General features: G+C 45.8%; 1 protein-coding gene across 4 annotated transcripts in view; it reads right to left on the bottom strand.

Moving 5' to 3' along the window:
• Positions 1-25,312, bottom strand: part of LOC138447752 (intercellular adhesion molecule 5-like) — a 353,302-nt gene that overhangs the window by 92,493 nt on the left and 235,497 nt on the right. The gene's annotated exons all lie outside the window — the stretch shown is intronic.

Raw genomic sequence — 25,312 nt, 5'->3', positions numbered from 1 at the left:
GGATACACTCACATCCCTGAAACACAGATAATGGGATTACAGGCAGCAGCACCCATGGCGGAAAAGGAGCTATGGGTAAAAAGAGGGTGCACAATGTCTCCCACAGATGCATTATGGCACCTGAATAATACAGGCAAGGGAGTGATGCCCCTAGCCCTATTGAAAACAGCCCTGGCTCAGCTACACAAAAGGAACTGATTGCAGCACGAATAAAGGAGGCCTGGTTCTGTCCCGACTTAAATTCACATGTTGCAAACTTTATCAGCAAATGCCTAACATGTCAACAGTTCACAGCCGGTCACACGCTGCAAGTGATAAAAGGTACTATACCCCAGCCAGAAGGACCCTTCCTGCACATTGACTACGTTGACATGATCAATGTATGTCAAGGACACAGATACATGATTGTAGTGGTATGCCCATTTTCGAGGTGGATAGAGGCTGGGCCCTGCTCTCATGCAGATGCCTTCAGAGCAGCAAGATTTCTAGTGAGGGAAGTTTTCCCGAGGTGGGGAGTTTGCGAAGTGCTGCGGTCAGACAATGGCCCGGACTTTGCAAACGAAATGTTCGAACACATAACTGCACTACTTGGCATCAAACACAAGTTTGCATGCGCATATCACCCGCAGGCTAACGGTTTTTGTGTGCGCCTGAACGGCCTCCTGAAAGAAGAGATTGCAAAAATCCAACAGACAACTAAGAAAAACTGGTTGTACTGCCTCCCCTTGGCTCTGTTTGATTTAAGGAATAGGCCAGGGTCAGATCACCACCTCACACCCCATGAGGTGGTGACTGGACGTTAGATGCGCCTTCCACTAACGCCACCATCAAGGGCCTTGACCGATTATGACAGGTCTGCAAATGTTTTTAGTGATGACATGTATCAATATGTGTCTTCTTTGATTACTAGTGTCGCCTTTATCTCTCAACAGCTCGAGCGCACGCGGGGCGGTTCGAAAACCACTGGACAAGAAGAAACAAAAGAGGAGCAAGGACAACAAGCTAACTGGACTATTGTGGAAGGAGACCACGTTATCCTCCGCAACTTTAACCGCAAGTGGAACAGCCCCAGATTTACTGGGCCCCACCAGGTGGAAGAAGTAGCTCCTCGAGCTGTAAAGCTCCATGATAAAAAAGTGTGGAACCACTTACATGACGTCAAGCCCTACAAAGACCAGACCCGCCCGTGTGTTGATGACAGGGCCAACACCGCAACAACCACAACAAAGGGCAACACAGCAGCAGCGGCAACGAAAGATAATTGCGACACTGCCCCTGACCCCTCCCCAACCACAGATTATAAAAACTTTGGACATTCGTCCCACAGCCCACCACTTGGTCACGAGATCCCAGGTCAAACAAAACCCTGTCCCAGCAAGCCCACCACTGCCACTACCCAAATAAAGGACATTGCCTAACAAATTGTTACTGTCATGATCTCTGCTTCCAAAAGGTCAGGGTTTTCCCAACTCCCTTGGAAGCAGATTCATAGCCCAGGTTCCGAGTGCCAACCAGTCCCAATTGGGACCTTTTGGACCCAGTCCTGGCGCCAGTGGCACCAGGCTCATAAATATGCCCAGTCCCAGCGCTGGAAGCGCCGGGCTCATAATGCTTGGGTGGACTTACCTGCAGCAGACCATGCTGCTTACTTGCCTGCCAGTTGAGCCTCTGATCCTCTTCTGTTTGGAACTACTTTTCCTGTTGGGTGGGGCAGGAGCCACTCCCTAGGTTCAGAACACTGGAAATCTTCTGGAAAGCAGGAACTCTTTTCTTACCTAGGCGTGGCTGTGGAAGGAGACACCTAAGCACTACAGGAGGCTATTTAAACCACACCCGATGGATGAATCTTGCTTTGCGTTATTCTGCATCCTCTGCAGCAGAACGCTCATCGTGTCTTCTGCATCTGATCCTGGGCCTAAGGAAAAAGGCTTACCATCCTGAATCCAGTCTTCAGCAACACCTATAAAGACAAGAAAGAACAGGTTAGCATTACGGTCTTCAGTGACAGCTCTTCACTTACCTGGGCCATCAGCTGTCACCAACGCCTCGCGCTGCATTCTGAAAGACAAAGGCTTACCTACTCTTCGTGCCCCCCGGAGGTCTTCACACTGCATTCCGGCATCTGAAAGACAAAAGCTTACCAACTCTTCGCACGCTCCGGAGGCCTTCGGCGCTGCATCCCGCATCTGAAAGACAAAACAAGGTGCGTTTAAAGACATTGGGGAACTTTAATACTCACGTGCCATTACTCCTTTCCACATCTAACCCAGTGGGTATTCCGGCACCCTGCAGCCGCTTCGAACCTGTACCTGCAAAATAAAAGACAGTTAGAGTGCATCGTGAAGCAGGCAACAAGCGCTTACTTACGTGCTTCCAGGCGCTTCTATTCATCACACGGGCTCCATCTTCAACTCACTTCAGCCCGTCATCCACCATCGCCGGAACCCTGCAAAACAAGAGACATCATTACTAAAGACTTTAAAGACATTAGAATTACTCGAAACTTACCGTTCGTGCAGTAAACGACGGACAGCAGTCCTCTGAAGTCAAGAGGCCTGCTCCCCTTATCCAGTGAAGAAACTGGTTACAGCACCCTGCCCCGAGGCAGATGGAGAGCACGGCGTTCACTTACCTAAGGTGAGAGCGTTAACCTTCGGGGTTCTACAGGAGAAGAGAAAGGGAAGAGAGAGACATTCAATAACCCAGTTCATTAATCCCATATTTTCTATCTGCAGACATCTTACCCTTCGAGTCAAACATACAGTGCACAGAGGTCCAGCCCAAAGAGCCAGCCGAGTGTTATACTTCACCTTTGAAGATACGGTATACGCCCAGTCAAGACCGGCGCCTCTACGGGAATCAGTTGAGCGTTACAGAACGCAAAGCCTACCACAAAACTCCCGTCCAGGCGCTATGGAAACCTCGGATACCGACCAACTAGCCCAGTTACTTGGGGAACTAAGGGCAGAAGTGCATGCAGCCCGTCAGGAAACGAACGCTCTAAGAAGGGAACTGATTATTTCCAAGGAGCGAACAGATGATCTCGCTAGACAATTGCTACAGTCACAAGCCGGACATACCCCGTTACCCGCATCTGGGGGAAATCTTCCTTCTACATCCTCTATGAATCCAGTGCAGATCAACCTACCTGGGAATGTACCTCTGGCTCCGCCCGAACGATTTTCTGGTGACCCAAAGAGGTTTGCAGTATTTATCAATCAGTGCCAGTTGCATTTCTTATGCCGGCCAGCAGCCTTTCCAACTGATCAAGCTAAAGTAGCTTTTGTGCTTTCGTACCTTAGTGGCAATGCGGCAGTCTGGTCGATCCCTCTAGTAAATCAAGATGATCCGGTCCTCCATGATTTTCAAGCTTTTCAGCTCAGTATGGAAAAACTGTTCGCAAGACATTCACAGGGGCAGGCCTTGGACAATGAGCTTCTTTCGTTGCGACAAGATAATCAAGACCTTTTGGCTTATATTGTGTCTTTCAACAGACTGATAGTGGAAACTCAATGGCCTGAGGACAAAAGGATTACGCTGTTTTATAGAGGTCTACGTGGAGAGCTCAAAGATGTGTTAGCCCAAGTATTGAATCCCCCACAAGATTGTTCGGACTATATAGACTTAGTCGTTCAAATAGATCACAGACTGCAGAACAGGAAGGCCGATCGTTCCAAGTTTGATGCTCGAGTATTTTCCAAACCGCCAACTCCTTCCAAAGGAGTAGACTCCGGGGAACCCATGCAAATAGGGGGTCTGAAAGGTCCTCTAACACAAAAGGAGCGGGAAAGGAGAAAACAGTTTCAATTATGCCTCTATTGCGGAAACTCAGGGCACTTTCTTCGAGACTGTCCGGTGAAACCTGCTAAGAAGGCATTAGGATCTGCAGTTACCAAAGTTACAAACTCTGAGCAGGGAAACGACCTCGCCCGACAAGAATAGAGGTCCTCTTGCCGAGCGTGAAAACCAGTTCCGTGACCTCGCATTTCGTGATACCTATGGTCCTCATTAGCCCTGATAATCCGGATTGATTACATGCAATTGAAGCTTACGTCGACAGCGGTGCCATCGGCAATTATGTGTATCATGAAATGGTTTTGAGGATGAATCTAACTCTTTGTCCCAAGGCTGTAAAGGACGTCATTACTACGGTGGATGGTACGGAGATAGCCTCCGGGCCAGTAATGCATACCACTCAAGAAGTGACGCTAATAAGTCAAGATGGACACCATGAGAAGATCGTGTTCGATGTGATCAAGGCCCCTCAGTTTCAGATTATTCTAGGAATACCTTGGTTAGAGAAACACAATACTCTGATCGATTGGCGAGCAAGAACGGTCCAGTTTCCAGAATGTGTCTCTACTTGTCACCCTCCACCTGGTGTTGCACTGGCAGCAATTTCTTCAGAGACTCCCCAGTTACCTCCCGAATACCTAGAATACCAAGATGTTTTCCGGAAGGATCAGGCTAACTCTCTACCTCCTCATAGGTCTTATGACTGCCAGATAGACCTGATACCTGGATCTACTCCTCCTTGTAGTAGAATTTATGCCCTCACCGAGCCTGAGAACCTTCACCTTCGACAATACCTGGATCAATACCTGGCAAATGGGTTTATTCGTCCTTCCAAGTCCCCTGCTTCTTCAGCTTTGTTGTTCGTTCCAAAAAAGGAAGGTGACCTTAGAACTTGTATAGATTATCGCTCCCTGAACCAGATCACCGTTAAGAATAGATATCCGTTACCTTTGATCCCTGAACTCCTGGACCAAGTCAGAAAAGCATGCATATATACAAAGCTGGATCTTAGAGGAGCTTACCACTTGGTACGAGTAAAAGAGGGCGATGAATGGAAGACGGCCTTCCGCACCAAGTATGGGCTATTTGAATATCAGGTCATGCCCTTCGGACTTTGCAATGCCCCGGCCGCCTTTCAATATTTTATGAACGATGTCCTCAGAGAGCTCAAAGATGTGTGTGTTGTTGTTTACATTGACGACATCCTCGTTTATTCTTCATCGGAATCTGAACATCGGAAACACGTGAAAATGGTCCTCGAAAGATTGCGTCAACACAAACTTTTCGCTAAGTTGGAAAAATGTGTTTTCAACGTGACTGAAGTTGAATTCTTGGGATTCATATTATCACCTGGCGGAGTGCGTATGGATTCAAAGAAGGTCGATGCAGTTCTCAAATGGCCATCACCATCCTCCGTAAAAGGTGTGCAAAGCATGTTAGGCTTCGCTAACTTTTACCGCAGGTTTATCCCCGAATTCTCTCGAATAGTCCAGCCCATCACTGCCTTGTTAAAGAAAAACAAATGTTTTGAATGGTCTACCGAGGCGGAACAAGCTTTCCAGGATTTGAAGACTAAATTTATCTCTGCACCAATCTTAAAACACCCTCGCCCCGAACTCCCCTACATCGTGGAAACTGATGCTTCAAGCCTTGCCATGGGGGCAGTTCTATCACAAAAGGACCCGGTAACCAATCAGTTGCATCCCGTGGCATTTTGGTCCCGCAAATTCTCGCCTCCTGAAATCAATTACACGATTACTGACAAGGAACTTCTGGCTATCAAGTCTGCCTTTAAGGCTTGGCGGCATTATCTGCTGGGGGCCCGACACACCGTTACTGTGATTACGGATCACCGAAACCTGCAATATTTGAAAACCGCAAAAGCCCAATCCTCTAGACAACTCCGTTGGGCATTATTCTTTGCCGAGTTTGACTTCATAATTACCTATCGACCTGGTACAAAAAACGGTAAAGCTGATGCCCTTTCTCGGATGGGAGTGGAAGAACACTTGATCAACCCTTAACCTGTACCAATCATTCCCGAACAAAGAATTCTGGGTGTAATCGCCACACAATCCATAGAGGAAGTTAAGGATAAAGCCAGGCAATTTGTAACTCCAGCAGACATACAGAATTGGCATCGGCAAGGAAAGGACTTTGCAGTAAAGGACAACTTGCTGTATTTCCAAGAACGATTATACCTACCCAGCACAGATTTACAGAAAGAAGTAATCTCTTGTTATCACGATTCTTTAATGGAAGGACATCCCGGTATAGCCAAGACCTCAGAAAAGATCAAGCGCTACTTCTGGTGGCCGTCTTGGAAAAAAGATATCAGAGACTTTATAATGTCCTGTGGAGTATGCGCCCAAAACAAGAGTCAAAAGGAAAGACCAGCAGGCCTCTTACGCCCTATTGACATCCCACCTCGCCCTTGGCATACGCTTTCTATGGAATTCATCACCGATCTACCTCCATGCTCCGGATACAATACGATTCTAGTAATCGTGGACTTATTCTCCAAGATGGCGCATTTCATTCCGCTCAAAGGCTTGCCAACAGCAGCAACTTTGGCCCGAGAATTTCTCGAAAACATCGTCCGACTGCACGGTTTTACTTCGGTTCTAATTTCGGATCGAGGTAGTCAATTTATTTCTCATTTTTGGCGAAGTTGCTGTCGGTCGGCTCAAATTGATGTGAGACTATCGACCAGTCACCACCCTCAGACCGACGGACAAACCGAGAGGACCAATCAAACTCTGGAACAGTATTTACGCTGCATGCTGCAACAAACTGAAAAAACTTGGAAAGACATCCTTTGGATAGCCGAATATGCCTACAATAACTCTGTCCATTCGGGAACTGGGAAAACCCCGTTTTTTCTTTTGTACGGCAGTCACCCTCGAACCTCGGAGTTAGATCCCCTCCAAGATCTTGAAACACCAGCAGTAGACTACATGCATTCTACAATCACCCAAGCCTTTAAGGAAGCTGTTTCTCACCTTCAAAGGGCTAAAGAACAATACAAGAAAGGAGCAGATCAACATCGGAAGGAAGCCCCTCAATATCGAGTAGGGGATCAAGTCTGGTTATCCACCAAATAACTACCTCTAAAAGGGCCACGCACATTCAACCCAAGATACCTTGGTCCCTATTCCATCACTACCATAGTAAACCCAGTAGCGGTCAAGTTGGACTTGCCCCCGCACATGAAGATACATCCGGTCTTCCACGTCTCTCTATTAAAACCCGTGCAACCTCAAACCCGACTAACTAAATCTCCAAAACCTATCCTAGTTGATGGGGAACTCGAGTTTGAAGTCAAAAGCATTCTGGACTCCAAGATCTCCAAATCTAAACTATTTTACCTAATTGACTGGAAAGGCTACGGCCCCCAAGAGAGATCCTGGGAACCTGCTGAATATGTCCACGCTCCTCGCCTAATCAAAAGATTTCACCGAACATTTCCTGACAAGCCAAAACCCCCGGAGAAGCCCGGTTTGGGAGGGGCCTTGAGGGGGGGTACTGTCATGATCTCTGCTTCCAAAAGGTCAGGGTTTTCCCAACTCCCTTGGAAGCAGATTCATAGCCCAGGTTCCGAGTGCCAACCAGTCCCAATTGGGACCTTTTGGACCCAGTCCTGGCGCCAGTGGCACCAGGCTCATAAATATGCCCAGTCCCAGCGCTGGAAGCGCCGGGCTCATAATGCTTGGGTGGACTTACCTGCAGCAGACCATGCTGCTTACTTGCCTGCCAGTTGAGCCTCTGATCCTCTTCTGTTTGGAGCTACTTTTCCTGTTGGGTGGGGCAGGGGCCACTCCCTAGGTTCAGAACACTGGAACTCTTCTGGAAAGCAGGAACTCTTTTCTTACCTAGGCGTGGCTGTGGAAGGAGACACCTAAGCACTACAGGAGGCTATTTAAACCACACCCGATGGATAAATCTTGCTTTGCGTTATTCTGCATCCTCTGCAGCAGAACGCTCATCGTGTCTTCTGCATCTGATCCTGGGCCTAAGGAAAAAGGCTTACCATCCTGAATCCAGTCTTCAGCAACACCTATAAAGACAAGAAAGAACAGGTTAGCATTACGGTCTTCAGTGACAGCTCTTCACTTACCTGGGCCATCGGCTGTCACCAACGCCTCGCGCTGCATTCTGAAAGACAAAGGCTTACCTACTCTTCGTGCGCTCCGGAGGTCTTCACACTGCATTCCGGCATCTGAAAGACAAAAGCTTACCAACTCTTCGCACGCTCCGGAGGCCTTCGGCGCTGCATCCCGCATCTGAAAGACAAAACAAGGTGCGTTTAAAGACATTGGGGAACTTTAATACTCACGTGCCATTACTCCTTTCCACATCTAACCCAGTGGGTATTCCGGCACCCTGCAGCCGCTCCGAACTTGTACCTGCAAAATAAAAGACAGTTAGAGCGCATCGTGAAGCAGGCAACAAGCGCTTACTTACGTGCTTCCAGGCGCTTCTATTCATCACACCGGCTCCATCTTCAACTCACTTCAGCCCGTCATCCACCATCGCCGGAACCCTGCAAAACAAGAGACATCATTACTAAAGACTTTAAAGACATTAGAATTACTCGAAACTTACCGTTCGTGCAGTAAACGACGGACAGCAGTCCTCTGAAGTCAAGAGGCCTGCTCCCCTTATCCAGTGAAGAAACTGGTTACAGCACCCTGCCCCGAGGCAGATGGAGAGCACGGCGTTCACTTACCTAAGGTGAGAGCGTTAACCTTCGGGGTTCTACAGGAGAAGAGAAAGGGAAGAAGAGAGAGACATTCAATAACCCAGTTCATTAATCCCATATTTTCTATCTGCAGACATCTTACCCTTCGAGTCAAACATACAGTGCACAGAGGTCCAGCCCAAAGAGCCAGCCGTGTGTTACACATCACCTTTGAAGATACGGTATACGCCCAGTCAAGACCGGCGCCTCTACGGGAATAAGGTGAGCGTTACAGTTACGTTGCACCACACTTGTAGGCACGTGCATGTTCTCTCTCTTTTTTTTGTTTCGCACATGCAGGTACTGCGCACAACTGTTTCTGTATAAGAAAAGTGAAGAAACTAACATTGCGTTTTGCCCAGGGGTAAATGCTACCCACAGACGATAACACCCCTGAAGCTTTGCCACACCAATTTGTATACGCTATAAAAAGACAAAAATATCTAAAGAAGAGAAGGATACGTGTATATTACAACATGGCACTAGAGGCACCTGCCCCTACGCCAGTGCCATTTTACGAGGAAGACATGGCAGCTATACCAGCATCACTGTGGACCACCAGTCCATATGACGTTGGCTGCATCAAGAGCATTGGTGGCGTAAAAATAAAATTGAAAAAAGGAGCAAAGAAAAAAGGACTAAGAGTGAAACAATACCCACTATCAAAAGAGGCAGATGAGGGCATATATGAAACAATAACCGCCCTAATAAACAATGGTATACTAGTACCATCAGAATCACCTTGCAACACTGCTGTGTACCCTGTATGCTAAACGAAAGGAGGGTCTTGGCTTTTTATCCAGGACCTAAGGCCCTTGAACCACATTGTAGAGGCAGAGTACCCCATAGCAGCTAACCCGGCTACCATACTATGTGGGATCCCAGTAGAGGCATCACGGTTTACCATGATTGACCTCAAAAATGCTTTTTTCTCGATACCTCTGCACCCAGACTCACAGGATCTGACAAGCTTCACATACCGCAACACAAAATGGAAACACACAAGGTTGCCCCAAGGGTACTGTGAGGCACCATACATCTTCAACAGAGTGATACAAATGGATTTGGGAAACATCGAGATGGAGAGCACGGTGCTGCAATACGTAGATGACATCATCATTTGCAGCACCACAGAAGAAAGGTGTAGAAAAGACTCAATTAAGATGCTCACAGTGTTAGCTGAGAAGGGGTACAAGGTAGACAAGGAAAAGCTACAGTACTGCTAAGAACAGGTGCTCTACATTGGTCAGCTCATCTCACAGAATGGAAGGAGCATTGCACCACAAAGGGCACAAGCAATAATGAACACACCACAACCACAGACAGTGAGAGAACTGCAGCAGTTTCTGGGCCTATGCAACTACTGCAGGGCATGGGTTTTTGATTACAGCTCATACATAGGACCCCTGCTCGAGGCCCTCAGGGAGGCACAGAAGGAGGACAAAAGGTTCGGGTGGACAAGAGAAATGAAAGAAGCACTTGACGAATTAAAACACGCCATCTCAACAGCACCGGTACTAGCCACTCCAAACATTGAGCATCCATTTTTTATCTTCTCACATTGCGACTCAGCAGTAATGAAGGCAGTACTGACACAAAAGACAAGCATGGGACACAAACCTGTGGCATTTTACAGCGGACACCTGGATCCTGTAATGTTAGGTCACTTCCCTTGCGAGCAGAGTTTGGCCGCCGCAGCCTTTGTGCTGGAAAACTCATCCATAACGATGGGGGGCCCACCACACTATTTGTGGAATACGCCCTCTTTGCAATATTGAACAAGCCCAAATCAACATTGACCACACAGAGAGCATCAGGCTACGAAATACTTTTATCTAGAACAGAATTACCAATTGTAAGGTGCAGCAATGTAAACCCAGCCAGGTTTATAGCGGAGGTAGTTGAAGATGGTGACTACGCACATGATTGCACACAGGCCATCGAAATTTACTCCAGAACAAGAAAGGTCGAGGAAAATGCCCTAGAGGGGGGGAGATAATGTACATTGATGGGTCCTCAACAATTGACCAGAGTGATGGAGTTAGAAGGACAGGAGCAGCAGTGGTTAGGCTGACAGAGGATTGGGTATATGTCCCAGTAAAATTTGTACAGCTGCCAGAACATTACTCGGCCCAAACGGCAGAACTAGTGGCCCTAATATTGGCACTAAAGGAGAGCTATGATAAAAGAGTGACAATATATTCAGACAGTGCATATGTCACATCAACGGTACACTCAGGATTAATAAAATGGCAATGAAGGGGGTTCAGAAGAGCTGATGGTACACCAGTACAACATGCCCTACTATTTGCTGAACTGATTGAAGTAATTAATGCCCCTAGGGAAATAGCCCTGGTTTAGTGTCAAGCACACACTAACGGGGACGACCCTATCTCAAAAGGAAATGAAACAGCAGACACACATGCCAAGCATGCTGCATACTTTGGTGAGATGTGGACCCTCCCAGAAAAACAAGAACATAAAGGGAGGGCGGGAGCAAAACAGATGCTAATGAAGGAGGGATACACTCACATCCCTGAAACACAGATAATGGGATTACAGGCAGCAGCACCCAATGCGGAAAAGGAGCTATGGGTAAAAAGAGGGTGCACAATGTCTCCCACAGATGCATTATGGCGCCTGAATAATACAGGCAAGGTAGTGATGCCCCTAGCCCTATTGAAAACAGCCCTGGCTCAGCTACACAAAAGGAACTGATTGCAGCACGAATAAAGGAGGCCTGGTTCTGTCCCGACTTAAATTCACATGTTGCAAACTTTATCAGCAAATGCCTAACATGTCAACAGTTCACAGCCGGTCACACGCTGCAAGTGATAAAAGGTACTATACCCCAGCCAGAAGGACCCTTCCTGCACATTGACTACGTTGACATGATCAATGTATGTCAAGGACACAGATACATGATTGTAGTGGTATGCCCATTTTCGAGGTGGATAGAGGCTGGGCCCTGCTCTCATGCAGATGCCTTCAGAGCAGCAAGATTTCTAGTGAGGGAAGTTTTCCCGAGGTGGGGAGTTTGCGAAGTGCTGCGGTCAGACAATGGCCCGGACTTTGCAAACGAAATGTTCGAACACATAACTGCACTACTTGGCATCAAACACAAGTTTGCATGCGCATATCACCCGCAGGCTAACGGTTTTTGTGAGCGCCTGAACGGCCTCCTGAAAGAAGAGATTGCAAAAATCCAACAGACAACTAAGAAAAGCTGGTTGTACTGCCTCCCCTTGGCTCTGTTTGATTTAAGGAATAGGCCAGGGTCAGATCACCACCTCACACCCCATGAGGTGGTGACTGGACGTCAGATGCGCCTTCCACTAACGCCACCATCAAGGGCCTTGACCGATTATGACAGGTCTGCAAATGTTTTTGGTGATGACATGTATCAATATGTGTCTTCCTTGATTACTAGTGTCGCCTTTATCTCTCAACAGCTCGAGCGCACGCGGGGCAGGTCGAAAACCACTGGACAAGAAGAAACAAAAGAGGAGCAAGGACAACAAGCTAACTGGACTATTGTGGAAGGAGACCACGTTATCCTCCGCAACTTTAACCGCAAGTGGAACAGCCCCAGATTTACTGGGCCCCACCAGGTGGAAGAAGTAGCTCCTCGAACTGTAAAGCTCCATGATAAAAAAGTGTGGAACCACTTACCTGACGTCAAGCCCTACAAAGACCAGACCCGCCCGTGTGTTGATGACAGGGCCAACACCGCAACAACCACAACAAAGGGCAACACAGCAGCAGCAGCAACGAAAGATAATTGCGACACTGCCCCTGACCCCTCCCCAACCACAGATTATAAAAACTTTGGACATTCGTCCCACAGCCCACCACTTGGTCACGAGATCCCAGGTCAAACAAAACCCTGTCCCAGCAAGCCCGCCCCTGCCACTACCCAAATAAAGGACATTGCCTAACAAATTGTTACGTTGCACCACACTTGTAGACACGTGCATGTTCTCTCTCTTTTTTTTTGTTTCGCACATGCAGGTACTGCGCACTACTGTTTCTGTATAAGAAAAGTGAAGAAACTAACATTGCGTTTTGCCCAGGGGTAAATGCTACCCACAGACGATAACACCCCTGAAGCTTTGCCACACCAATTTGTATACGCTATAAAAAGACAAAAATATCTAAAGAAGAGAAGGATACGTGTATATTATAACACGTTCATTTTGGCCATAGAACAATCATTACCACATCTCCACGAGCACTTACCAGCTCTGAGAGATAGGTCACTGAGATTAGCGTGGGAACAGCTTTTTGCCTGGGCATTAAACGACTACCTGATAGGGAGAGCTTAACAACTAACACATTAACGCCTATCTTTTAGAGATTTTGAGGCGGGCACCTTTAGCATCACAAAGAATTAGCTGCAGGACCGCAGCAAAGGTAAGAGCAAAATGCTGGTAATATTAGCTATTGTAATAACAATTGTAGGAGTGTTGGTCATCACTGGACTACTTGCTGCCTCTGTCTGGCAGACATACTATGCTTCTCGAATTATGGCTGCACCTAAAACTATTCTACCCCCTCCCACAGCTACAACAGGTACGGTGTCAGGTGGTACAAGTAATACAAGAGGTAATGGGAATAGGGTTAAACGTAGCACATATGGGGATAATAATGGAATTGACACATATCTCATAGATTCAGCACACGTCACGAACAACATGTGGTATCAGCACATGTGCAAAATTGGTAAGCAAACAACTAAGGACAACTGCTGTGTGTGCTCGTTGATCCCATACGCCATGAGCACGTCAAGGACGTTTGTAGCTACTGAAGTACCGGCAAGGACAGTTGAATGCTTGATATACATGGCACTGTTCCAAACAAATTTAAAGGGACAGTGGTATCATTGCAATGGAAGACAAGAGACTCATACCCATCTGCAAATAACTTAATCAAAACACTTAACATGTACAACAGCTACCGCCTACACACTCAAGAGTTCAGATATGTAACGGATGGCATTGACAAAGGAGAGACGAAGAAAGTAACGTTACAATACCTGCCGTGTGATTGGTATGCAAGGGAAATTGCTGGTGAACAAGGTTGCTGGGAAAGAGCTCTCATTGTAATATATGGGAAGATATACACAAATGAAGGATGGACAGATGGAGTGGTAGGGAGCAATATGGTAACAAACAAAAAAGCGAACTCAATAAACGAAACAAACCACAAGTGTTGGATGGAATGGGTAAAAAATTTACCACTGTTAACATGGTTGGAGAAAGATGACGATCCAATAGCTATACTACCGCTAACTGCACCTACATTGTGCTATCAACACAATGGCGCTGTTGATGTTGGAAATAACAACAACTGTAAAAGTACAATATTGATACCAGAGGGGGGTGCCGGCACAGCAGTTCTAATGGACCACTATTAGGCCTTGCGGCAATAGAGCATACCACACATTACCTATATCATGGAATGGCATATGCACTATGGTACACATCAACGTACCATCCCTGGTTGTGCCTCAGAAACATGTCAACATGGCCAAATTTCCCAAGATGGACGAAGGGGAGAAAAGGAGGAAAAGATCTGTGATGCTTAAAGAAAGTGACGAGAACGACGACACGAACATTTTGTCAAGAGTGAGAAGACAAGGAAAACCACTGACGGGAAACTACCTGTGGGGAAGATCAGAAACTGCTCTCACTGCCATTCCACCAGAACACAGATTATTTAGCAGAGCAGCAATGTTCTTCTCATCAATAATACACCCAGGACTGCAGGCATATGCAAATGCAAAGTGGCTCCAGATAACCCGATGGGAGCTAATGATGACAATTAATTCCACCATCAATGGATTTAATGCAATAAAAGAAGAACTGAGGGCGGTAAGTATGGTAGTCCTACAAAACAGATATGTGCTGGACCTCCTCACGGCAATGGACGGAGGAGTTTGTGCAAAAATTGGACAATCATGTTGCACATTTATCCCTGCTAATGACACCGACAATGGAACACTTACTGAAGCAGTATCACAACTTGCCCTTATGCACTCGAAAATGGTTGAAGAAAGTAAAGGAGTAAAGAAAGATGACAGCTGGATCTCCTTTTTATGGTCATGGATGCCCTCATAGCTGTCAGATGGACTGAAATTGATAGTTGGCTGTTTATTAGTAGGAATGGCCGTGTAAATTGGAATGAGGGTTTGGAAGGCCAGAAAAGAACGTACAACAGATGAGATGATGGAAATGGTTGGCATGCACGCCCTGCTACCAGCCGAAGACGAAAAGCATACTGTCATATCCCACAGAAGGAGATGGTCATTGTGGCGCCGTTGGTCCCAATCACGGCTGGCGGCCATTGTTTCTCCCAAGATGGCGGCGTCATCCGATAGCAGTATTCCAGCCTTGCAAGGGATGCTTGCAACTATGGCTCCACCCCCTCAGCAAGGATCCGGTTATCTTGCGGCAGGCACAACGCTCGAGTGCGTTGCTACTCTCCCCAGTCAGCGCTTCGTAAGTTCACCCCTAGGCTTATACTCTTACTAAATTTCTCATTGCACCTTGCTAATACCTTCCACTGTTTCTGTCTTCTAGAAGCTTTCTTGTCGTACTCCAAGGGCAGAAATTCCGCCTCCTAACCTCTGTTTTCGAGTGCCAGACCGGCTCGAAACAGATCCTTTTCATTTCACCTGTAACCGCTTCCAATCGCACCGGTCTGAACACTTCGTATACATTGACTCGATTCAGCCTCTTCACTCATTTCCCGACAGTGTAATTCAGAAGGCTTTTTCTTTGCATCACAATCCGAATCTGCTGTCAGGTACCCTTTTCTCCTTCTCATTTGTTCCTATGGCATTTCAGAAAGGTCAGCCTGTTCTAAATTCAGGTCTTTCATGTTTCCCTTACATATCATATTAGATTCCCGAAGTTACATCACGATATCCACGAGTTCTCACTCTATGTGTCTCACAGAAGGAATTCATATACATGCAATCCTGAGACATTATAGGGCACAATCTCCTTTATAAAGGGTAACTATTTGGCAACTGATATTCTGCTTCCACTCTGTCCTGCAGTGCAAACTTACCATTCTCTAATCTTTACTTTCGTTATTTTCTTTGTGGTATTTGCATTCAGTCACCTGGAACTGAGACTCGACCCAACCTGCTTAACAGAGAAGACGTCCAACAGCTGAGGCGGTCAGGGTTTTCTTCCCCAGAGGGTTTCCCTGGGGAGTTCCTTCCTTCCTGGTGCAATTTATCACGGGATAGGAAGAGATTCCCCCGGGGGAGCTTCTCATATTCAACACATTCGAGCTACTGGATCAGGTCAGTGGGTGCATGTTTACAGGGAATCATTATTATTCCTGGAGATTTTAAATGCAAGAACAATAGATTACACACACGGACATGATTATAGAAGAAAGAGAAAGGTTGCGCAAACAGATACTTGAAAATCACCTAGACCCGCCATCTGTGAAGGTGGAGAACCCGAGGAGCTATGTTGGAAGATGGGTATATTGTAAACCCGGTGGCGGATGCATTTATATGTACTGGTCATTTGAATATCATGTCAACCACTGTGGACACCTGGCTGGAATAACGAAAGTATGGAGAGTAAAAGGAGATAAGGAGAAGGATGATTTTGTGGTCGACAAGTCGAACAGAGGGGGGACTGAAGTGGGAGAATGGGATAACACCCTTCCCCCAATCACATCCATACCATGGCCTAGGGGATCATGGCCCAGGCACCCCCCACGAGAGGAGTTCGCTTATTTACCAGATGACAGAATATCTTGCTTCAAAAACATGCATGTACGAAGACTATGCCCACTAGTACGCCCGGGTCAAGCCGACGCCTGCAACATGGATCAGCCTGACTAGAACAACAGCCACAAGTATTCACATCGTTAGGGATGCCATGACGACATAGCCAACAGACAAGAACACACATGCCACCATGCACACTGGTCACTCACACACCAACCAACACGAAGAATATGCTCAGTGCTATGACGTAGTGGACTGACATACCCACGGACATGCATCATTGTTATTTTTCACATAGGCCTTCTACATCACCCCAGAAACGCAAGACGCCTGAAGAGCTCATGTATATGCTTGACGATACTTTTTGCTGCCTATCACTATGAAGATGCCACCATGTATATCTAATGCTGCGTATGACACTCTGTCACCCTGCAACCCCTACTGTATGGATTATGTACCGCCACCCACGGACTAGGCCCAAGTAGGCTGCAAGCAAGAGTCCCCAGGCAGGAGCCTCGCAAACGAAAATCCTCTCAGAACGAAATGCAAGTGCTGACCATGCAGAACGAGCCCCAACGAGAGCCACAGCCAAGGCCACGATTTTGCAACCTGCATGCCGTGCGCCCAGCGCCAAGGTTACACCTAGAGGTGCCAAGCCCTCAGAGACAAAATACAAAATCTAATGCTCATAATTCTACTCCAGCTATGGTATCTCCACACGTGACTAAGCCGAACTGACAAGGTGCCAAACCTACGAGACAGAGAACCGCCAGAGTCCCACGTCTGGGACACAATCTGCAACAAAGAAGCAGCAAGTTGGACACCTACAGCGATGGGAAAGACCTGCTCACCAGCCTGTAAGCAGACCTGTCCATTGTCCGCACAAACACATAGTTGCACATTGTTGCTAATGTCAGGTACACCGCGAGCTGGGAACGACGATGGTCCCAGGCTTGGGGGCTCGCGGGAGAACCAATCAGAATACAGGGGGGCTCATCACTGACGCTATTGCTCTTAGCCAATCAACAAAGGTCCCCTTGTAACAATTCCAATGTAACAACTGTTAGGGACAACCCAAGTGTACCACCTGACCCGTCCTCATCCACTAACATTTCTTCCCATAGGGGATCTATACTAACCCTACCACTCGGGGAACCAACCCGAAGTGGCGGTAGGTTTTGTGATGATTTTCCCAGGTGACGCAAGTAGCGCGTCATACTGCTGTAAAAAGGGCCTGCGAGCCCCCCTAACGACGAGAGCCACTTCAGATGCATACGGACTGAGCGTATCCCTGCCGTTACTCTAATAAACAGCAGTCTGCCGGCCACCGGGAGATCACCCCGACAATGTCAACTATTCAAGGGCTTCATATCAGGATTATCACAGATATGCAAACAAACACGCAGTGAAGGGATACGTTCTATTCGTTAGTTTACAGACAATGGCTTCCAGAGCAAGAAAATGGCGTCTCCTGCAAAGGACTCTGTTAACGAAAGCAATTATGTTTTCTCTCGCTGGCTTTCCACAATGAGAAGCAAGACATGACGACAACACCAACAGCTGATGCTTTCTGGATTTAGTGGTGGCCTAATGATCACAGGACACTGGCAGCTTGGTGTGGTGGGTTTTAATTATAGGGATGTTAAATAAAATGCCCATGTTAGCCTCTATGACCATTCCCACTAACAACTGCTCCTCCCCACCCACAGCACCACAGGCACTCTTCAAGCCATCCCTATCGTGCAGCAACATTAAGCGAGGGCCTGCAAGATCAATAAGAAATGGCTTATTTAGCAGCTATAATTCAGCTCTTGGTGTAAAAAATAAATGTGTTACCAAATTTGCCTTCGGCCACTTGATTTATAAGCAGCTTCTCACAACAACTCTAAGCTTCAAAAACATCAACTGTTCATATAATGGGATACACTGCTTACTGGTATAGTATTGATCATTTATAGCCAGCACTTGCTATTATCGTCCAGTTTATAACAGCTTTATTTCACATAGGCCTGTGCTGTTCGTTGAGCACATCTCACTGCATGACTTTAAGTTTCAAATCGCTACCAGAGGTGTAATGTGCTAATAGCATTCCTTTTGCCAAAATGTAAGTATTAAAGTAAAACTATATTACATGGCCTGCGGTAGCGGCCATGCTGTTATGTTTAAGTTGCTCAAACTTTGCAAAAAAAGTAGATGGCCCACTCTGAATTTTTTTGCAAGGTCAGTGATATCATCAATGATATTTGTGTTGTCATCTTTGATGTCCTGGGTGTTAGTCTTAGGAGTGCACGGTGGTGGCGCAAGTTTATGGTTGCTTAGCTTACCATAACTGGCGAATTTCAGGGGTTTTTCGATTTTACTTGTAACCATAACGTCCTTTTAACAACGTTTATTTACTGAATTTCATAGGTTTTTATTAGTGCAACTTAACCATAAAGTCCCTTTAACAAAGTTTTTTCATTGAATTTCATAGGTTTTTATAAGTCAAACTTAACCATAACATCCCTTTAACAAAGTTTTTTCATTGAATATATATATATCCACGTCTTTCTACGGGTTAGAAGCTGTAATTTATGGTCACCAGCGTTAACTACTTGTGAAATGTTCAAAGTCCACAGGTCTTATTTGTGCATGTTGCTTCTAGCTAAATTTGTGAGATTGCTCAAGTCCTGTTCAAGGTTATATTTTAACTGTAATGCTTCGGTGAGTTGTGTATGGATCTCACTGTGTTTCTCTCTAATATGTACAGTGGTCTAGATGTGTATGTGTGTCTAATTTTGCTACAACACAACAGCACCTAATTTTGTAGAGAAGGAATTCTTGACATGTGACAATCAAAGTTGCAAAGTGACCACCAATGGGCCAAACCTTGTTTTTCCATCAAACCCCCTTTACATTCTGTCTGTCCCTTGAAGATTAGTTATATTCATAAGAAGAGTGTACCTTGACACAGCATGTAAAGCCAGGGCTGGGTCAAGGTGACACATACATGGGACCAGTTCCCAGCCATAGACAATGTGAAGCACTGGCGTCTTTGAGTTGATAATACAGTATTAATCATAATTAGTACTTCATAGGAATGTGGAACTGTGACTTGTTTAATGAGGTCCTTCTGTAATATCATTTTTTAACAGAGTGTAACCTTTTTCCCTTGTGCACTACAGAACAGTCCTGGGTTTTTGTACCCGAGTAATCTGGCCTGTTTATTCAACACTGGGTGATCCAGTAAATCACTTTTCAAAGGAAATGGGATTCTCCTTCTGTTCCATTGTCTTACTGTGCTGTTTGGGTGCCCATAGATTGATTTTCAAAACCCTTTGACAGCCTTTTTTTCTGTAGCATGCACATTTGTCCCACTTGCACCCCTCCCTCTTTACCTCTGCCGCCTCCCATCTCCAGGTTCCAGCTTTCTACCTCTCCCACCTGAACTCCCGCCACCTCACTTTCCTCGCTACCTCCCACCGGTCCATTTGGGTTTGCCACTCATGGTTCTAATTGTCCAAAGAATATCAGGTTGGTAAACCATCTATAGGTTTAGCATATTTAGGTCTGGTAGGTTTCACTAGTAGGGTCATGCCGCCAAAGAAATGTATTGGATTGCGGGACATTAGTCCAATAAGAGAATATGGCATGGCCTTGATGTTTGATATAGAAAAACCAAAGAGGAAGGGGCAGTCCAGCCTGGACTACTTGGTCACTTCCCTTCTTCACGAGACCACCAGCATCCACAGACATGTTCAGCCTCACTGGGCATCATCAGTGGAAGCAGTTTGGTTCTATAGGTCCAGCAGGGACGATGCCCATGTCTGGGCACCCACGTCTGGGCACGCACATCCCACTCGGGGTGACTATAGTAAAGCAAAAGAGGTGATGGCTGGAAGGTTTAGAATTAATCATAACCTCTGGCATTGCTCCAGGCAAGAAAACACAAGAGGGAGCTGGATCTCCAAGTAAACAGGGTTTGCCTTGACTATTAAGTATGTTAATAACACAAGGGAGGGGAAAACACATGAGCATATTAAATGTATTGCAACAAGTTTCAGACTCATACAGTGGTGAGGGATGAGAAGAGCTCAGCGTATATCTACTAAAAGAGACACAAGGATAGCGTGATTTTCTCACTGATACTGCCTATTGTGATAATGCTAGGTCTCGCTGGTGTGCCGCTTATCTAAAAGTAGATAGAATAAGACAGGTATGCTATCTTCTGTGTGCTTCTAAAAGTCACTGTCTTGTGAATCCTTGCAGACTTCCCCTCTTCAACCGCTCTCTTTCATTCGTACTTAAAAAGAGCAAGACTATGGGCCTCATTAGGACCCAGGCGGTAAGGGGTTTACGGCAGCGTAAACAGCACCGACCCTTACCGCCTGATTCCGAGGTCCCTTAGCGCCATGGAAGATTTAACACCTGCTTTTAGCAGGTGTTAAAATCCATGGCGCTAAGGGACCTTGTTGTTAATTACGCCACCGTAATTTACGGTGGCGTAATTAATGCCTTCCCCACTCCCATTATGCCCTATGGGGCAAACATGGGAATGGGGAAGGGTAAATGGGGATTGGGGACTTACCGCCCCGCTAACCTCGGAATGGGGCGGTAAGTCCGCCAACCACCATGGCGTAAACATAGTTTACGCCATGGTGTAAAGGTACGACCCAGGCGGTAACTTACCGCCTGGGTCGTAATGAGGCCCTATGGCATAGTTCCACTGTCTATTGCAGGTACAAGCCAATTTAATCGCATATAGACATATACTGAACATTTCCCCAGAATCGCTGCATTCTAAAATAGTGTTTTATTGGACCGATGGCTTAGTTACGCTATAATGAAGACACAAGCTCTGGTCTCTCCCCGGAGCCTTTTGACTTGTTTTGTCCATGTGGGGATCAGAGCGAGAACAGTTTGCATGGATAAGAATACTAATACCCCTATTGCAGAGCCCGTGATTAAATTGGTTTGTACCTGTAATAGACAGCTGAACTATGCCACAGGAAAGAGAGTGGTTGAAGAGGGGACGTCTGCAAGAATTCACGAGACAGTACATTTTTTTAAGCACCCAGAAGAAAGCATTCCTTTCTTTCTTTCTTACTCTATCTACATTTAGATAAGCGGCACACCAGCGCGTCCTAGCATTTACCAATAATGTAAATAAATAAATAAATAACACAACAACTTGGCAATATTAGTGAGAAAATCACGCTATCCTTGTGTCTCCTTTAGTAGATATACGCAGAGCTGCTCTCCTCCTTCACCACCGTATGAGTGTGAAACTTGTTGCAATGCTTTAATATGCGCATTGCTCCAGGCGACCCTCCAGAGCATCGTTCTTCCCCAGCCAACCTATTACAAAAGGGGAAAGACCATCTTCAAATCAGGCTTGGTCCCACACCCAAAGAGGCAGTCATGCCCGAAGTGGTGCTAGGTTACATTCCTTCTTTACGACACCACAAGCTGCTTGTGTTTTCCATGCAGAGGGGACCTGGCCTAGCAGTTCGGGCTGGGCTGCTCCCATTGGTGGCAATATCTGTCTGATTTGCACATGGCTGGACCCCTTTTGCAATGGCGTAAACGGGCTAACAAACGGTGGTGTGGAAGGTTGCCCAGAGCAATGCCAGTGGTTCAGATTCATACAAAACCTTCCACCCATCACTTTTTTGGTTGTCGTCTGTCTCCTTATGTGAGAGAGGGTATGCCCAGACGTGGGTCCCTTGCTCGCTGAGCCATAGGGAACCAAGCAGCACCTGAGAAGGCCCAACAAGCCCGAAACATGCTTGGGGTTGCTTGTTGTTCCGAGAAGAGGGGACCTGGTCTAGCGGTTCGGGCTGGGCTGCTCCCATTGGTGGCAGTACCTGACTGCTTTGCATTTGGCCGGACCCCTTTTGCAATGGTGCAGACAGGCTAAAAAAGACAGTGGTGTGGAAGGTTGCCCAGAGCAATGCCAGTGGTTCAGATTGATTCAAAACCTGCCCCCGCACTTTATTAGTTATAGCCAGATGCTGGACATGTCACTCTTTTTTACACATACCACCAACTCTTGGCTCTGTGTGCCAATCATTATTCGACAAGATCGGCCACCGGATTCTGTGCATTTTTTAGTATGGCTCTATAGAATGTTCTGTATATTTCCTAATATATAAGTACATTTAATTTGGCACAATGCTAAGCCCCATATGTTTGGAGAGGAAATGCTTGACAAGTGACCATCAAAGTTGCTAAGTGGCCAGCCATGAGCCAGTAGTGCATTTATAGCAAAACCACTTTGCATTCTGAGACATGTAGTTTGGTTGTCCTCATTATAAGTAGCAGCCACCTACAGTGTCTTAATGCAGCTGTTCTAGAGATTTGTCTGCCACCGGGGTAATATATTTTATTCTGGTTTGTGCATACAAGAGTTGGACACAGTGAATTTGATTAGCTTGTCTAATAGTGAAACATGTACAAATGAGCTCTATAATACTCCAATCTGTAGATTTTCGGTGCTATTGGGCTACTTTTTGGGTGAGCGGCAATGTGTGTCCTCACATTTGTTCCTTGCATTGAATTTCAGCTAAAACAAGCATTTGCAAAGCCAACAGTTTTGCCTATTGTGAAGGCATTAGACAGACATTTTCCAGGCACTAGCATCATATGCCCTGGTACTAACCCCATTTATGCTATACCACCTTATTTATAGCCAGGCACTCACCTTAGGGCAGAGCCTGGCAAATGTATATCCCTTGCTAACACAAGGCCAAATCTGTTGGCTTTCCCAATGCTTTTTAGGGATGGTACTGTATATTTTCACCATGTTTTTTTTCCATTGGCTTCCCTTATGTGTGGGTATGGTTAACAAGGACTGTGCTGTTCCGGGTTAACTCCAATAGCACAGAGAACGTTCAGTTTACAGGTCTTCATAGGTCACATCTGTCTCTTCCCTCTCCCATCTCTCTGCCTCTCTCTCTCTCTCTCTCTCCCCCAGCCTGTCCTACTCTTCTCTTCTGCTTCATAGCTCTCCTTTTCTCTCTGCCTTTTTTTAATTTTAAGTTTTTGTTTTTACGTTTCTTCCGGCCACGTGCCCACCCTAAAATATGTTTGTTCTCATCTACCTCTATTTTACCCAATTGTCAGAATTGTCTCCCGTAATAAACTGTCCCTTACTGTATGTCTCTCATTTTCTTGCGTTCTGACTCTTTTCGTTACTCTTCCCATGTCACACACTGTCTCTTCCTGTGCCAGTTTCTGTCTGCCCCCTTCTGCTTGTCTCTGTTCCTCTGTCTCTTTCTCTCTACGTCTCCATTTGCTTTCGCCATTGTCTCCCTGGAACCCCCCTCTCTCTCTCTGTCTCTCTCTCTCTCTCTTTGTCGCTTTCTCTCTCTCTCTTTTCTCTTTTCTCTCTCGCTGTATCTCTTTCTCTCCTTCTCGCTCTTTCTCTCACTCTCTTTCCCTCTCTATTTCTCTCTCTGTCTCTCTCTCTGGATTGCAGGGTGTCTCCTGGCTTTCCCTTATTTGCTGTTTAATGGATGTAATAATAGAATGTCTTAAAGCTGTATGCAGAGTTTTTAGTAATTAAAGAGTGTAAGTAACTTGCCTAAAGCCATCAATGTATGCTTGGCGGTAATGGTAAAAAGAGGCACTATTTTAAATACCTACCGTTTTTGACACCGACCAATTTATACGCTATGAATTTTTTATATGAGGTAAATACCTCAATTCCTCTAATTTATACCATCTATACTCAATGCCATTGTTAGTATGGGATGACATTTTCTCAAAGTTTTTCTTGATTTAAAATCAGAAGAACACTTATTTACCCTGTGTCACGTGACTGATCACGTGACTTTTTCATGTGCATTAAAGGAGACTTGAACCACCCTTGCGGCGTTAAGCCCTCGGAGTCAAGCCCACTGGCTGTTGTGCGGCTGTTTGGGAGACTGCAGAGGTTTTTCCTCTTTGATCCCTTCCAAACGCTTATTTTACCTGTGGCTGGGGCCCGGGTTCATGGGTGAATCCTTTGTGTGTTCTCAGGTAATTCAGTTCTGTACTACAATAACTTACAAAGTATTAAGTCCTTTTACGTTCCTTGTTTAAGTCTGAATTTAGCTCAACGTCTGAGATGTTTTGTATAACTTAACTGCAGAAATGCCGTGTGTGCAGGAAGAAGTTATGTATGGTAATAATCCTTGCACAACGCCGACTGGTGCAATGTTAAAACATTCTCTGAACACTCCGGCAACCGATTTTATACTCAAATCCTGTGATAAGCCCAAGAGTCTCACTCGAACCTAAAAAAAAAACATTACCCTGACGCCGATTAAAAAAACTCCTGATTCTAATCGTGATATTCGTAACTTTTATGAGAAGATCACTAATGTTTCAAATCGAAGCGATGACACGAGCCTAATACCCAAATCTAATGAACTTATTACTCCTCAACTGCCTATTGATGTGTCACAGAACACTTATTTTGAAAGCACCTGCCCAAGGGCTAATCCCAATGAATGCAAAGACTACAGCTCACAGTACTGCGTTACTCTTAAAAGATGACAGCCCAAACTCTGGCACCCACACCCTGTACAGTGCTCCGCTGCTATCGAGCTAGGCTTGTGCTTTGAACAATAAGATGAAACAACAAAAAATATCTCAACCAGGATTTTTCAGAAAGTGCAATTGAATGGTAAATCTATTGATCATTCGTCCATCAAATTCTTTTTTATTTCAGGATCAAAATAAATAAGTGTAGTTCCTCTTTACATACAAATCCTCTTTTATTATAAATTAATTTGCTTCAATGTATTATATATGAGATAAAGGACCCCCTATCATAGGTTATAAGTCAGTGAGGAGTTATGTGACAAAACAGAAGAACGAGACCAAAGGTTATGGGTTTATAAGGTCATGGAATACTGAGATGTCTTGCAATAACCTTTTTACAAACGGTAGGGGGTATTTTATTCCTTATGATAAATGGTCACACACTTCGATACCCTTTAATATATACCTCGTCTCTTGTATAATCTTATGTAAAAGACCTTGCTGTTCCTGAT

Source organism: Ambystoma mexicanum, chromosome 3q (genome assembly GCF_040938575.1).
Source record: "Ambystoma mexicanum isolate Mex_15411 chromosome 3q, UKY_AmexF1_1, whole genome shotgun sequence".
In the NCBI taxonomy this organism is placed as follows: Eukaryota; Metazoa; Chordata; class Amphibia; order Caudata; family Ambystomatidae; genus Ambystoma; species Ambystoma mexicanum.
The sequence above is the reverse complement of the archived record's forward strand: the minus strand, read 5'-3'. Positions and strand labels throughout refer to the sequence as shown.